Source organism: Lagopus leucura, unplaced genomic scaffold (genome assembly GCF_019238085.1).
Source record: "Lagopus leucura isolate 7727_CA_CO unplaced genomic scaffold, USGS_WTPT01 Super-Scaffold_810, whole genome shotgun sequence".
NCBI lineage: Eukaryota > Metazoa > Chordata > Aves > Galliformes > Phasianidae > Lagopus > Lagopus leucura.
In genome coordinates this window covers 7,735,028-7,749,363 of record NW_024962261.1, presented here as the reverse complement: position 1 = coordinate 7,749,363, position 14,336 = coordinate 7,735,028, and positions in this window count along the sequence as shown.

Sequence of the window (14,336 nt, the reverse complement as noted above, 5' to 3'; positions counted from 1 at the left end):
CAGTGAAAACTAATTTGTCTGTTGCCACATAAATGTATAATTTTTGCTAACTGTTCTTACAGAATTAATTAGGAAGTGATACTTAATAATAGCTAGGTATTTTTTCTTGTGTGCATATTATCTAAAAGGTGACATTTTAAGTAACAAATCTTTTACAGTTTAATCTTTGCCATCAGATGAACCTTGTCCTGTCACAGATGAATGGTTTTATTTTCTGAAGTATTTTGCTGAGGGCAGCCTGTTTAAGTTGTCATTCCGATGTGCTTCAGTGTGGTGTTTGCACAATGTAGGTATCTCTAATAAGACTTGTGTATTTTCTTCTCTTTTGCTACACCAGAAGTAGCACTTCCATGTGGATGGCTGCATTTTGATTAATTTTTTTTTTTTTTCCCTTTTGATTTGATTTCTCACAATTGTACATGTTTCTGTGTTCCATTTTACTGGAGAGAACATGCTACTATCTTCCTTGGTCTATCATCTTGTCTTTCTTACTTATGCAATGAATGACACCACTATGGCAATTTCTGTTTCTTGCATGTACAACACAACTTGTAGCACTTGTACTCACCTCTGTTTTAATGCCATTTTAGCAGTACAAACTATGGGGGGAAATAAGTAAAACCATCAGTTCATAGAATCACTAAGGTTGGAACAGACCTCTAAGATTATCCATCTACCACTAATATCTCCCCACTAAACTATGTTTCTTACTATATCTATGCCTTTTTTTAACATCTCCAGGGATAGTGACTCCACCACCTCCCTGGGCAGCCCATTCCAGCACCAGAACATTCCTTCAGAGAAGAAACTTTTTCAAATATCCAACCTGAACCTCCCCTCGTGCAACTTGAGGCTGTTTCCTCCAGTCCTGTCATTACTCATGTAGGAGAAGAGGCTGCCCCCATCTCACCACAACTTCCTTTCTTGGAGCTGTAGATTGATAAGGTCTCCCCTGAGCCTCTTCCAGATTAAATGATCTCAGTTCCCTCAGTCACTCCCCATAAGACTTGTGCTTCCGACCCCTTGCAGCTTCATTGCCCTTTTCTGTGCGTGCTTCAGGGTCTCAATGTCTTTCTTTTAGTGAGAAGTTTAGTGGCCCAACAGCGAACACAGTTCTTGAGGTGAGGTCTCACTAGTGCTGAGTACAAGGAGACAATCACCTCCCTGCTGCTTCTTGCAATACTATTTCTGATACAAGTTGGGATTCCATTGGCTGTCTGGGCATGCTGCTGGGTCATGCTGTTGGCTCGTATGTGGTTGAGCATTGACCAACACTCCAATGTGATCAGCCTGTTTCTGGCAGGAAGACTGTGAGACAGCTGTGTTCCCACTGATTTATTGTTATTTCCAGACTCCATCCCTATTGCTCCTGGAGAAACAAGAAGAAAGTTGCCTTTCCATTAGTGTTATTGGTGCTCCTACTCTTTCATGACCTTTCTCCATGATGGTAATGTACCTGGCACATAATAGCTCTGCTAGAGGTTTTGGTGCTGTTAGTACCACTTTGCACCATGAAGAGAATGCCAGAGTGGCTGTAATCAGCCGCAGGTTTTTTCTGTGCTTCTGTAACACACAGAAACATGATGGTGCTTGCTTTCCCTCGTGCTTCATTGTGTCTAACACTGTACTTGCCTGAGGAGTCAGAGCACACAAGTGGCTCCAGGAGATCTCTGTCTGCCTATGGGTTTTCCTCATGCAACTTTGCATCCTTGGCAGGCAGAGTTTGGCCTGAAGAAGTAGCACTTACGTTGATTGCTACTAGATAATTTTAACAGGGAAAAAGATCGCTCTGTTCTTGGAACTAAATTGTATTGCTGTTAGTAATGAAGTACACAGATGCAGCCAAACTTTTTGATGCAAAGTTTTGTATAGCATCATATGTGTACAACAGCAATTGTTTAATATGGAAAATATTGAAGAATAGTAAGTAAATTCATGCTAAAGTTTCTGTAGAAAATGTAGGACTTTGAAGAGAAGTGGAAATAAATGCAGCTGTAGATAGCCTTGGAATTTGGAATAAAACTGCTTTACTGTGTGTTTACCTCTTTGTTTCTTTACTTGGAGTACTTTTAAGTGAGAATTTAAAAAAAAAAAAAAAAAAAAAGCAATAAACAGGGACAGACCAAAGTTACTATATACTATACGGAAGACAGATGCTGTAAGACTGTTTTTATCCCATGGCCTATGAAGATTTGTTCTGAAGGTTACACACTTCTATTATCTCAATAAATAGAATTTAAAATAATTTCATTTTTAGGTCAGGGAGACCTCATTGTGGCCTTCTAATATTTGAAGGGAGCTTATAAACAGGAGGGGGAATGGCTGTTTATATGGGTGAGTTGTGATAGGACAAGGAGAATGGTTTTAAACCATTGTTAAACCATAGGACAGGGAGATTTAGGCTAGATATTAGGAGGAGGTTTTTCACTCAGAGGCTGGTGAAGCATTGGAACAGGTTGCCCAAGGAGGTTGTTGTTACCCCATCCCTGGAGGCATTCAAGGCCAGGCTGGATGTGGCTCTGGGCAGCCTGGTCTGGTGGTTGGTGACCCTGCACGTAGGAGGGGGATTGAAACTAGATGATCATTGTGGTTGCTTTCAATCCAGGCCATTCTATGATTCTGTAAACTTTTCCAATTTAATAATTACTTACATGTCATGATTTTCATGTGACTTCACTGTGTTACTTGTTAAAATGTTTTTTGTTCCTCATAGGAATTAATCCTGGGTTTTGAAGGAGCTCCACTTACTTGTATGGACATTTTCTTGGTGAGAAATATGTAAGATTTTCAGCGGCTCACATGGTGTGGTGAAAGATTTCTTTTCCTATTGTGTTTAATACTTGAACAACGCGTCTAGAAAATAAAACAAAAATCTTTTTTTTTTTTTGGTGGAATTTATAATGTGATCTGATGCTTTACACAGAGTTAACTGAAAACTGAAATGAGATAAGTTATGTGCTGGAGCAGCTGTGGTACTGTAGTTCTGTCTTCCTAAATAAGTTGTTTCATGTTTAAATCTGGTGGATAAATACCCAAGTAACCATTCCTCCTGTTTTGTTGTGTTCGTCCACACCATCAGAGGTAGATATTGGAGGTCTGGTAGTACAGATTGAACCTTCAGCATTTAATTGTCGTGCAACAGATGGCAGCAGAGGAGCAGCCTGACCAAATGGCATCTAATACAGAAGTGAATGTGAAGCAAAGGTGTGTAACTGAATTTCTCTACATGGAGAAATTTGCACCCACTGACATTGATGCTTGCTGAATGTTTCTGGGGACCAGTGCATATGACCCCAGTGAGGTGGTGGGTGGTGCATTTCAGCAGTGGTGACAGTGACAGTGGATCATCTCCGCTGGTTCAGCCTGTTAGGAGCGTGGCATGCATGCTCTTGCCATTGCTGTTGAAAAGGCATAACAAATGGTGGTGACTAAGTTGAAAAAGAGTGTTTGCTCTATCAAGCACTGACATTGTGCACTTTGTTGTAGCTTCTGTGGAATACTTTTTGAGTGACTTGCATATTTTTTATACATTTTCTTTTCATTGTATGTTGTTACAATGCTAAGTAATTAATACAGTAATAATATATCAGCAGAATTTGTTTTTAAATTGATTTCTCTTGGAAAAGTATTTTCTGACTTATGCAATTTACCCTCAGAGGCAGTAAGTGGCTCTTTCAGTACTGACTCTGAAGCCAAGAACCGCCCTTATGCCAAGAATAAGGTTGAAACAGAAAGCCACAAAGGTTGTGACACCTCAAAAAACAAGTTACTTTATATGCATTACTCCATACATATGCATGCAACGTTCATTAAATTTCAGTATGTTTAATGCCAAATTAAAAAAAAAGCAAAACATGCCACATGAAAGTACTGTTTTCCTAGTAGCATACATGGTGTTTATTCCCAGTGAGTGTGGAACCTGTTTAGACATGCAAGGATTTTTAAATTGGGGCAGTTTGTTTAAGTTCTAATATCCAGTTATAACACTGTAGTGATAGACCTCATTTTGCAAAATGCTCAGCAACTTTTGTTATAAAATGGAGCTCTGAAAAAAGTCTAGCTACTTAGGTAAGCTCTGAAATACAGGCAAGTTTCTCACAGTCAGTCATTTGAAAAACCCCAGACCTCCTGTATAAGATACATTTTGTTAGCATTACTTCTGCTGAAAAAGTGTTCCTAGAAAATCCTGTAGCTCATCCAAAAACCGTGTTTTCCTGCCTCAGAATTTTACCCTCAAGGATGAATTGGCAGCGCTTGGTGCTAGTGGTGGTTGTGCAGAGACTTTATGTATCTATATCTATGTTTTTATTTTAGCGTGACTAGCGGCTTAATGAGAAGTAAAACTATAATGAAGGCAAATGAGGAAATTTCTCAACTGTTTGGCTCACTTGCTTCATACAGTAAGCTTTAAACAGTTACTAGCAACATTTGTGTCCTTGTGTACGTGAGGGAAAATTCTGGTGTGAGGCACACCCTGCTGCCTGCCCAAAGCTGCAGGCTTGTTATCACCCCAGTGAGAACCCGCCTGTGAGGTACTTCAGGGCTCTTTGAGGAGCCAGCCATCCTGGGAAGAGGATAGCACAGATCATAATGCAGGTAATACTCAAAAGGATATCACAGGTAATCTTGCATCCCTTTGAAATGCTAGGAATCCCACCGAATGGGCCACCCATCAGCAAGGACTGCCCTCTTTGGGAAAGCCACCTGGCATTTTGTTTTTGCTTTCCAAAACATTTTCTCACATGAAAACAGCCTGATCCCACATTCCTGTGGTCACAAAAAGGACGTTCCTATGAGGCTTGGGCTCCCCAGCTTGATAAGGATGAGGCCAGGCAGGTGGCATGAAGGTCACACCGATATCCTTCCTCTGCAGGCCTGTCTGTACCGGAGTGGTAGCTGGTGGGGGTACCTAGCACCTTGCAGTTACTACCTTTCCACTCCTGTGGAAAAGCTTCTGTGGAACAATATTTCACTGCCACAGTGGCAGTGACCTTCACTTGCTTTTTGGATAAAATTATCTTCCAGCAGCTCAAGGAAGCGAGGATGTTTAATTGTCTAGCAGGAAAAGAAGGGCCAGGTTTCTTTTTACCATCTCAGTGTGTCCCAGAGCTGTTTCCCTCACCACAGCTTCTTGTTTAAATTCAGGCTGGGTGAGATGAGGGCTCCCTGTTTCAGTAACCACAAAGGTCTTGCTGGGGGCAAGAAAAGTCTGCCTGACTCTTCTCTCCCATGCTCTGTAACTCACAGGACTGATTCAAAATGAGCAAGAAAATCCACACTTAAAATGTTTGTCTGCTCTGTGCAGTCTCCTGAGACTGTTGTTTTCTGTTGTTTAGCACAGGGTACAGCAGCAAATACACTAAGCTGGGATGTGGAATGTGTTCTGAAACAGCTTTGTTTTTGCATGGGAAGTTTTGAAAAGAACCTTGCAAGGAATTACGGAAGATCTGGGTGCAGAAGAAGAAAGAGCAGAGAAAGAAAGCCAAAATGCTCACTCATTTCTTCTTTCTGAATTTGTAGGTAGGCTTAGCTCTTCTCCTTTCCTGGAAATGCTGGGCTATGACAGAACTTCTCAGTATGGGAGCAGAGACTGGGACTCAGGAGAAATGAGATGACACAGGCATCCTTGTAGGAGGCAGGGATAGATTTTTACATGGCTCTAGTAGCATACTACTCTATTCTGACAATAAATAAATAAAGTAATTAGAAATAAGACCCGAAATTCTTCTTATTACCCTAATTTGTAAACATTTCTGTTGTCAGTATGTCATTTTTTTTTAGAAGACTGTGTATAAAACACCTCTTCTATTAACCTAGAACCTCGTGGGTGTACTTTGCTGTTTCTTAAAGCCTTCTGCTTTCAAGTTCTGCTGCTCGATATCACTGAGATGGGATCAAGCCTGCCAAGTAGTGGTGACTGCCTCACATGCAGGGATTCCTTAGTGCTGAGGGCCTCGAACACCTCATTCTTTAAGTCTGTAGCAGAAGAAATGTAAAGGTGGACAGGCAGCTGCGTGTCCTGGCAGCTGCTGATTTGCTTTCAGCATTCTTCTTCTGTTGAAAATCAAGCTGTAACTTCCTAAGACTGCTTTGAGCAGCAGTGTGGCTAGCCCCAATGGGGCTAACAACTGCTACGAAACATCTGCCAGAACTTGGAGTATATTCAGCTTGCTGGTCAGGAGAAACTGACTTTGAGATTTCCTGAGCGTTCAGAAGTTGTTCATGCACAGCTTACATTTTCTAGGGGGTGCTGTTTATGTGCAGATTACTAACCTGCAGTCTATCCATTTTATGAGTTCAAGGTAAACTGTTAAACAGATGAGGTAAAGCACGGCCATCCCTGTGTCCAGAGTCATGGCAATTGTCGGGTCTCAGGTCTCCTACTGTTAGAAAAAGCAGTGCAGATTTTCTTAGATGTGTGTCATATGAACCAAGCCATGAAGGAGAGGCACTTTTCAGAAGACCAGATCAGAAATCAAGACAGTTATCTGGAAATAAATGGTGCAGAAGTGTTGTACTATCGTGAGGTTGACTTAGACTTGGAATAACCACTGCAGGCACTGTGTGTGCCCTAAGAACTGACTGGAAAGAAAAATGGCAGTCAGATATTGATCTTGTGTGCAGTGTTGCACAGGGGTTCAAGAGCAATGTTGAGTCTTCAAGGATGACTGATGCATTTTTCAGTTACAAGCTTAGAAACCATGAAACAAATGTTTTGTTTTGGATGCATTCTGGTGCTTTTTAGACTTCGGAAACATTCATTTAATCTGAATCTTCTGAAGTAAAAGAGTTATATTTTTTTCAATAAACAGACATGTTTTTTTCCTTTTTTTCCTTTTTTTTTCTTAACAACATCAAAAACCTTTTAAAGTGAAAGTTTAATGCTTCACTGTGATGTATTGATTCCAGAAGCTCTGAAGAAACACTTAGAATACCATCAGTCCTATAGTAAAAACTAAGGTGTCTCTAGCACCAGGCAGATGTACTGCTTGTGATCCCTTGTGGCATGCAGCAGAAATTGTTCATGATAGATAGTGTAAATGAGCATGAGCAGGCAGACTGAAGGTACTCCAGCATCTTTGGAGATAAATGAAAACCTGGTGTGAAACAAAGGAAGCGTGCTAACAGAAAGTGTTTAGTGGAATAAAAACAAAATAAAAATTGGACTAAGCTTATTTTTGAATCCATCCATATTCTCACTCTTTTCTCATTTGGTATAGCCTTTGGACTAGAGTTGTATCAGCCGTGTCCTTGTCCAAAACACCATAATAAAAATGTCCTAAGGACACAAAAACAGCCTTGGAGCAGCTGTAGAGTCTCGCTGTGCCAACAGTTATCTTACGCTGTTCACTGAGGAGCTCTGACTGCCCAGCTATGTCTGTGCAGCTGCTGCTGTCCCCCACTGGTGAGGTGGCAAAGGTCAGGTCCAGGTCCCTGATGCTCCTGTGTTACAGATTTGAGAGCAGTGCCGAGGATCTAGTCTTCATGCACTGCTTCTTGAATGGTGCAGGGTGACAGAAAGCATCTCCAGCTTTGCAGGAAGTGAAGGAAATTGTTCTGCTATTCAGCTGGAGAGGAGATGCAGGGGGAGGAATCTGTTTTAAGAAATCCAGTTTGTAGTAAATATAAATAGCCTCACAAGCTGGGTACATTACAATTTCAAATGGTGTCCAAGTAAAGTGCTGGCTAAAGCTGATGTAATTGTTCAAACTGATAATGTTCAAGGGCAAAGTCTAACAGGAACTTTTTCTGCCTCAAATGAATTCTGAAGACAAGGCTGCAGATGATGCAGTGATGGTACTAACTGCTTATGCAATCAATAAACTACCAGTAACAAAGGATTAGTAGTACCAGTAGTGTAAAACTACTGCATATGATTATGTTAGAGATGTCTGAGAAAAGCCAAGTCAGTTAGATACTGAATTTTTGTCGTTTTTGATTTTTTTGCTTATTCGTTTGTTGGCTTCTTTGTGGTTAATTCTTTTCTTAACCAGGTGTTTACTTCTGCCTGGTTTACCTTGGTTTATTTATCTTAAAATATGAAATTAATTTTTTAGAAAAGGAAAAGGAATGAAATTGAATTCACATTTAAGTGATTTATCAACAGATTTATGGAGAGGAAATATGAAATATTCAATAAAATACTTAAAAAATAAAGCAAAGATCATAGTGCAGCTATGACAATAATGTGACCCACAAGGAATCATGAATGGAAGAGGGATGCATTTATTTACGCTAGTCTTGCATAAAGAAAATACTGTACTACTGTTTCTCATGTGGCCTGTAATTAATCTCTGTGCTGGCTGAATTCCTTGAGTACTAAGTGCTGTGCAAATAAGACAAGTGAATGTGTGGGTACATGTACATATCATGTATTATCCTTCTTGGCATTACACATTTTTTATATTATTCTATACACATAAGTTGAAAACATGTAATTAGCAAGCTCTGCCAAAACCAGAATAGTGGGCACCAGAGACATAAGTGTTTGAATTTCTGGTCTCAGCTTTTCAGCATTTTAAAAATTTAAAAACGCATGTAATGCAAACTGAACCTTTCCTCAGCCCTGACGAGCTATCTGTTGTTTGGAGCCTTGTGAGTAGTTGAAGACACAACTAATGAGTTAGGTGTTATTTGGATAAGGCCCTGTTAATTTACAAAGAATCTAATCCAACTCCCTTTTCCCTTCATTCTTGCTGGACACAGTGGGATCATAACAAACATGCAGTGTCCTTGCTTATAATCTCAGGCTAGCTCTGCTAACCATTACTCTTCCCAAAATTTTTTGGCTGTTATCTTGCCTCTGTATACCTCTGATTGCTTTTGCTACAGACATGCAGCTGCATCCAAATCAGTTCCTTGCCTGTATGTTTATATTTGACCTTGTCATGTGCCATTCATCATCAATCCCTGAAGTCATTTTGGCTAGCAAATATCTATCTAATCTATCATTTAACTTGATTAAGTGTTGCTATTGCATTTACATTTTCAGCAAGGCATTAGGCTGCCTGTTGATCATGCCTGGCTCATCATTCAGCAAGGCAACACCATTTGCTTGGAAGTGCAGGGAATACTTTATAGAAGTAAGTACCCTAAAGGAGAAAAGCCTAATTCAATATATGGAAAATTCAGTGAACATACAATCAGTTTGCTATTGGAAAATGGAGAAATGTGTACAGGCAGCTGCAGCCAGTGAGGTTACTAGTGCATATTTTATTGTACACTTGTGATGAGCTGCGGATGCTTTCATGGGTCAGTTGATAGTATGGGTCAGCTGACAGCCACTTATTAGGCCACAGCAAATCAGAAATATATAATTGAGTTGTATGTACATCTGTGAGAAGGGAGAACTGCTGAGTGAAACAACTTCATCTCTTCAACTTAAGGTTGCTGATGGACAGCAAAAGTAGGATCAGCAGCTTGGCTGTGCACTCAGTTCCTTGTCTCTAGCATCTGTGGTTGATGGGATGATGGAAATGGATGTTCTCTATATCTCAAAGCACATCCAAAGTGATGTTTTTGTTTTGCTGTTACCAATGTCTGAATAAATGTCAAGTTCAGAGTTAGACTTGCTAGAACTAGGGATTAACTGGTTGTAATGGAAAAACAGATCCTCAGGTTTCTGACTGATGTAAGCGCAGACTAATGCTGAACCACAAAGAAAGTGCAGAAAAGGAACGTTATTTAAAAAAAAAAAAAAAAAAAAACACCAAAAACAATAAACTAAACTTTAAGTTTTTTTTCAGGCATAACGATGTAAAGTATACAGTGATCTATAACCATCTTTATCAGTACATACTGGCCTTCCTGTGTCTATGGAGTCAAAACATGTGTATACTATCTTCCTTTCAAGGTTTAGATGGTTAGCGTGCTCTCAGACACTAAGAGATTTTTCACACAGTGGAAAAGAAGATAATAATGTCTTATTTCTTATTTTAGTTGATAGCAGCTGGCCATTAATCATATGTATTGTAATTGAAACTAGCAAAATAAATACCTGAATGGTCCGTGTCAGCTGGAGGAGCTGAATAGGTCATGTTGCTTTTTCTAGATTTAAGCTGTCTGTTCAGCAAAACATGACTGTTTTTGTACTTCTGAACAGCGTTACCTGATTTGTAAATTCCCAGGCTATGTTTGGTCCAGGACCATTAGTTACAAGGGAAGGGGATATCCTTCCCAGTTATTTTGCAGGCTGTATATATATGGTGTATATGTGTATACCTTGCTTGTGTATGCAGAGTAACAAAAATTGCCACGGGACCAGCTGTAGTTGTTTTCTATAAATGTTGCTGCACTATTTCAAGCTCAAAAAAATAATTGTCATACTTCACAAGGTGACAGTTGACTGTGGCTGCTGTGCTTTCCACATTAGTATGTGGAGACTATGGAAGCCATCTGTATTGTATCCATGAACATGACTCATTTGCCTAACTATTTTTATGTTGTGGGAGGTATGAATTCAAGGGGTTAACTTTTGCTGCCATCTGTCCATCTATGAAAAGAAGCAAAGAGGTGATGTGCAGTTCTGTAGCTGCAGGCACACTGAGGGGGTAACTGGTCAAAAATATATCCTCTATCCTAAACCAAATGCTGGATATTTGAAGCAGCAAAGCATGAAGTTGAGAGATCTGGCTCTGCTGAAAGTTACAGATGTATACAAGTATCGTGCAGCTTGGCTCTGCAAGGTGAGTGTGGATGTGGCAGTGGCATGGTCAGCATTGCAGGGACATTTTCCTGTAGGGGAAGGCATGGGGCAGAGACCTCTTGTGCTGTTACAATCATGAATTTCCTGTAACTTCTATGTTGGGGCCTCCGAAAGGATGAGTGAACTTGTTGCCAAATGTTGTTCATAGTCTTACTGTTTCTTATTCTGCAAGTGTAGTCATTCTGCCAAATTAGTTGTTGTGAGCTCTCCTATCTCTGCACATGCTCTGAGAAGAGAGAGACCGTAAGGCAGCTGAAGGCAGCTTGCAGACCTTCATTATTTTTGTTGCAGGCTATAACTTTCCTGCCCTTTGGGTAGCAAGCAAGCTGTGTAATGGGGAGCCAGCTCAGTGGGGTGCTGAGATCCCAAAGCATCTGGGTCACCAAGTCAGGGGGTGAAATTGAGGGTCCTGTTCAGAACAGCATGGGACTGCCATGTAGGCACTGGATGGGATAGCCAGCATGTGTGCCACTGTCTGGCAGCTGCAGATCTTTGCTTTTCTGTTGAGCAGAAAGCTTTCGAACAGTCTCCATAGATCTATATTTCTGTGATTTTTAACATTGTCTTTTTTAATCGCTGGGAAAGCTTGCTTATTTGTTAAATGCTAGTTGCGCAGTTCCTCAGTTTCCCTCTGTGCGTTCCAGACATGGGTGGCTTCTGGGAACAGAGCAGCAGAGATCTTGCCCTTCTTCCTAAGGCCACAAGCTCTGTGAGGAACTGTGCTCTGTGGAAACAATTTTTTTGGGCTGGTGCAGATCCTGCAGGTGGGCAGGAAGCAGGGGTGCTGCAGCACAGCTCCAGCGCTGCTGGCAATCCAGACTGTACCAGTAGGCAGGTATAAGGGGATCACTCAGAACTTAATGGTACTGGTGGGTGCGGGCAAGAAGCAGTGCAAACTGCATGTCAGAGGTTAGCATGTGTTTGCAGTAGAATGTGCTACATGGGTTAGCAGGTTGTCAAAAGTGATTGTATTTGCCTGTGTTAGCATGCTTCTGTAACATGAAGCCATTGTAAACAGAAAACTTAATTCCAACAGCAAGCAGGTGTTAGCAGTGTTAGTTGTATTTGCCTTGGGGAAAAAAAAAAAAAAAGAAGATAGATGCAGTTATCAGACGTGGGAGAAACTAGGTGGCGGGGAGCTTGCCAGAGTTGAACACATGAGTGGGAGCTGAGAATATGAAGTCTCCTTTGCAATGGAGCTGTAGCAAATCATTGTTTTGATGATAACTGATTGCATGATGTGCATTTGTTTAAATTTGCTTTTCTTCTCAGACTTGTTGGTCTAGATGGGAACACTTCCTTGTGAGAGCTTTGTTAAAAAAAGCAATCAAAATCCTTGAGAACCCTTCTGGCCTTGACAAACTGCAATGTGAATATCCCACCTTTTTCTAGTAGGCGAAACTTCACAGCTTGGATTTTCAGGTAATTCAGGTATTTGTGGCTGTGGATTACTTCTTGCTATTCATTTCATTTCAACTGCAAAGTTACAGCAGCCATATTTATAGGCACATGCTTTTAGTTGAGGTAGGAGGCAAAAGCAGATGTGACTTTTTAATTTTTATTTTTTTTTAAAGCAAATAGAAGTGCTATTAAGAAAAGGCAGACATGGATCTGCATAGCCCACCTGGAAGGAAATAGCTTACTCATACAGAAAATCTGAAAAAGTACTGCAAGCATGAGAATGAAACACCATGAGAAAATTGTACATGCTCAAAAGATACCTACAAAGCAAAGATGAGTTTTCTGTCCTCCATTCATTTGACAGAACCTGGGAGCATGGCTGGAGATGCCCCTGCCCTCTGGCAGGCCTCTGCCAACCTTCTTTGTGCCTGAGGGGTTGAACAGGTGCAAAGGGCAATGGCAAAACAGTAGAGGGGCCAGAACTTCTGTTTGATGAAGATCTTTGCAGCAGCGCAGAATTGCAGAGGGAGAATAAGACTGATGAAAAGGCAGAGCAATCTCTTAGCCCAAAGCATGGGGAAGTGTACAGAGGATAGCAGTGGAAAGCATTCCCTTTCCTGTTTGCCAAGTAATAAAGCCTTTCTAGGCGACTGTCAGGGTGCCAGAGCGTACTGTGCTCCTGTTCTTTACAGGTGCTTTGAGAACATTTTCTTTCAGCCTTAGGTCTCTGCTTTTTTTTCTTTTTTTTTTGGCAAGGCCCATTCCAAAGAACTAAGCCCAATTTTCAAGAGTTGTACCTCTGTTTCAGCAGCTTTCTTTTATCAAGTCATGATTCTTATGACAAAAGAAAAGATTTGAGTTCCTGTGCAAGATTTTGCCTTGTTAAGAGGTATGTATGTGCACAGCCAGAATTTTACAGCAACACACAGTGGTGACCTTTGCAAAACAAGCTGATGTTTATTTGTCAACCTGCATGCAGCAGTTCTGTTCTTGGGCCAGAATGTATAAAAAAACTTTTTAGTTTACTGGAATTACCTGCCTGTCTGCTTTGGAGCAGTTGAATTCTCTGCTAGACACCTGTTTCGTGTCTTTTCTCCTTTCATATATTCTTCCTGTAAGTAGGTAGTAGGAAGTAGTAATTGAGCAGCTGCACATTGAGCTGATGTCTTGACTGTGTCAGCCTAGACCTCCTCTAGCAAGTGGTCCTAGTGCTGGTTTTGTCCTTTTTCCTGGGGCAACAATTTTAACCTTTTCACTGTGTACTTGTGCACGTAGAGTCATACGTACATTAATGAATGTAATTTAGAAATGTCCACATTCAGCATAGTTATGTGTCAGCATTTGCCTACTGTTAAGTTCCATCTGGACAGTGAAGACTGTAGTTAATGGCATTTATTGTCTTTTTGTATGATAAGTTACAATTAGTAGGATTTAGCTAAGCATCTAGTTGATAATCTCAATTGCAGAGAGACTCCAGATCCTGCAGTCTGACTTCAGAATGGTTTTGATATGCTGCAGTGTTCCCAAGAAAGTATGCGATGTTCCTCATTTGAAAAGAATCTTTAGGAAAAGAGGAGAAATAAAGAAGACCCAAGGAGGATCGTGTCTGTAGTCTAGTGGTTATTGCCCAATGAGTACATTAAGTGCAGAATCTAGGGGAAAGACTGCAACGACCACTGGCCTTACAGGAGGTGGGTGTGTGGGCAGGAAGGGGCTTGTGTAGTCAGGGAACAGGCCAGGGAAGGATGGTCATGGAGTTGTTTCTTTTCTGAAGTTGGTATGAGGGAGTGGAATTTGGTCTGTAAAACCAAAAAATAAAAAAATCTGTCTCACACAAAAGTGGGTAAATTCTCCTTGTTAACAGAAATTAATTTGTCGGCCAGGACATGAATTATTTCCATGTTGCAAATATGGGTCTCTTTATGTTCAGTTCTTCCAGTGCAAAGTTGTTCTCAGTAATTCTCCCGAAGGAGAGGTGTTTAAAAATAATTGCAGCATCGAAGGGATTTATGCTGTTACCTACAGGAAGAAACTGCAAACAGGAGACCTTCTGACTGTGCTGAAGAATTTGAAGGAGGTAGCTAATAAGAAGAGAAATTCCAAATAAAAGGAAATTTGTTCATAGCTTCATGTCAGTCTCTACTGTGCTTAAATAAGGAGAAACCCACAGAACTGACTCAACTGATGAATGAGACCGCTAATCTGACACTGCAGGGTTTTTTTGTATTGT